The following is a 2,500-nucleotide window of genomic DNA, read 5'->3' on the forward strand; positions in this document are numbered from 1 at the left end:
TTTTGGAAAATTTCACAATTTTGTGAAAACTTCCACAAAATGAGGTTCTAGTATGTTAGAGGGCATCCCAGGAGGGCTCCAAAAGTGTGGGTAAAATATATATCCCACAGGGGGAAAATTGAAAAAAAGTTGAAAAAAAAAATTTTTGGGGACTTAGAAAATTTTTCAACTTTTGTCAGACTTCCAGACAGGGGAGCGTGTCAGTGCGCGCATCCGATTTCAGTTCCAGAGCGATTCGCGCGATGAGTCCTTGATACTTAGTCGTTTTTGCAAAATTTCTGACTTTTTGGAAAATTTCACAATTTTGTGAAAACTTCCACAAAATGAGGTTCTAGTATGTTAGAGGGCATCCCAGGAGGGCTCCAAAAGTGTGGGTAAAATATATATCCCACAGGGGGAAAATTGAAAAAAAGTTGAAAAAAAAAATTTTTGGGGACTTAGAAAATTTTTCAACTTGTGTCAGACTTCCAGAGAGGGGAGCATGTCAGTGCGCGCATCCGATTTCAGTTCCAGAGCGATTCGCGCGATGAGTCCTTGATACTTAGTCGTTTTCAGAAGTCACAATTTTGACTTCCAGGACCCGCAAAACGTTTGTAAATTGAGCCCGCTCCCCAGTTCCAAGCGTTTTGAGGTGTCCCCGGTTGCAGTAATGCAGCCTGCCCACTAGATGTCGCAAAAGAGACAAAAAGTGAAAAAGAACCAGAATGAGGAAATTCCAGGGAGCCGAATCCGCCTGACAGTTCCAGGCGATCGGGCACTTTTTTGCATGCGTCCCTAAAGTGGGTATAGGGTGACACTCCATGCAAAGACCCAGTTTTGCACACCACCGGCAGAATATATGAGAGAGAGGTACCTCTCAGCCCCGACACATTTTGACTCATTTAAGCTGGTTTTCACCTCCGTAGGCCTGGGTATGCGTTTTGGCTATGAGTCCCTGTTCGGCTGGAGGTCTGCACCTTGGCTGAACCCAGGCTTCCGCAGCTGCGTGGGGGGACTTTTGCCGGTCGCCTATCCCAAGTCAGAGAGGTGTTCCTGGGTTGAAGTGAGCCTGGCCAGACCCCCCCGCGGGCCCTGGTTCTCCACATGGGGGCGCCGTCAAGGCTAAAATCTGGATTTTTAGGCCGAGGAGAGGCTCCATGAGGGCGGATGCTTTTGTGGCTTCGACCCCAGTGCTGTTCCACATCCAGTACCCCCCCGCAAGGGCGCCTGTACCCGAGTCGCGCTTCCAGGACTCGTGGGCACGTATCTCCCGACGACAGGGGTTTGCAGCCTCCGTACTTGGGCAAGTCCCTACATGCACCCCTGCTCTTCCTCCGATCGATCTGGCGCAGCGCTCCCGGGTGGGGAGGTGGCGCCGCTCGCTCGGCCCGGGCTTTGGAGCCCGCGCTGGCTTAAGGTGAGCGGTCCCCTTCCTCCTCTACCCCCGGGCTTCCGACACCTATCTTTGGGCGCGCATGCCGGCCTCGCCTCCCGTCTGCGGAGGTGGCCGAGCCGTGGGGAGTTTGACCCGAACCGAGCGAAGGCAGTGGTCCGACGACCCGTACGGGCGAACGGCGGGGCGCCCACCCAGCCAGGCGTGGGGGCCCGTCGTCCGAATCGCTCCCTGTGCGGGGAAGCACAGCGATCTTCTCCGAGGGCGGCCCTTTTCTTCCAGATGCGTACCCGGCCAGCGGAGGCTCGCGCTGCCCCTCGTGTCCGAAAGGGCGGCCTCCGCGGCGGTGGCGACAGCGGCGGCGGTGGGTGGCCTCTCCGCGCCACTGCCGAGCTTCGCGATTTCCAGTCTTTTCCCGAGCCCCTACGTCAGTGGGGAGGACGACAGAGGTGTGGAGGCAGGCGAAGGGGGTTCTCACCGTGCGGTGTGCCCCAGCCCGACCGTTGCCTTCCCCCTCGACCCTCGTCCTCCCAGGCGGCTCGGCCAGGGAGCAGGAGAGAGAGCGAGAGAGGGAGAGCGGAAACCCCAGAGCCAAGGGGTTAGATGGAGAACGGGAGAAGGAACGAGGGCCAAGAGGTAGGGAGTACGGTGAAAGGCCGACCTGGGATCCCCCTGCGCTCCCGCCCTGGGCGGGGAGCAGCCCTGGGAAGAAAAGCCGCTCGGGCATCCCTTTGAGGTTACGGGCGCGAGCGGGAAGAGGGACTACGCTGGAGGGCGACGCCGACACGGCCAGGCCGACGACCACCCACGCGACCTCAGCGTCGCCGGGTTAGTGCCAGAGCCGCGGCGGACCCCGACGGCCAGCCCCCCTCTCCCAATCCTCGTGCCTGTCCGCCGGTGGGTCGAGGACCCCCCGCGGCGGAGGCAGGTCTAAGCCAGACGGTGGCGCCGCATAGGCCCACCCCCGCACGCCATCTCCCTGAGCGACCCTGTGTGTCGTCTTGGGTGCGGTTGGTGAGACGGGGGCGGCCGTGGCATCCTCCGGAGGCCAGTCACCTCGCCCTCCCCGTGCAAGGGGTGTTTTCCAGACGCCTGCCGCTTCGGGACCATGCACCGCACAGTGAGCCG

The sequence above is a fragment of the Phyllobates terribilis genome, unplaced genomic scaffold (genome assembly GCF_046119375.1).
Source record: "Phyllobates terribilis strain yellow unplaced genomic scaffold, ASM4611937v1 Scaffold_7362__1_contigs__length_38215, whole genome shotgun sequence".
NCBI classification, from domain to species: Eukaryota; Metazoa; Chordata; class Amphibia; order Anura; family Dendrobatidae; genus Phyllobates; species Phyllobates terribilis.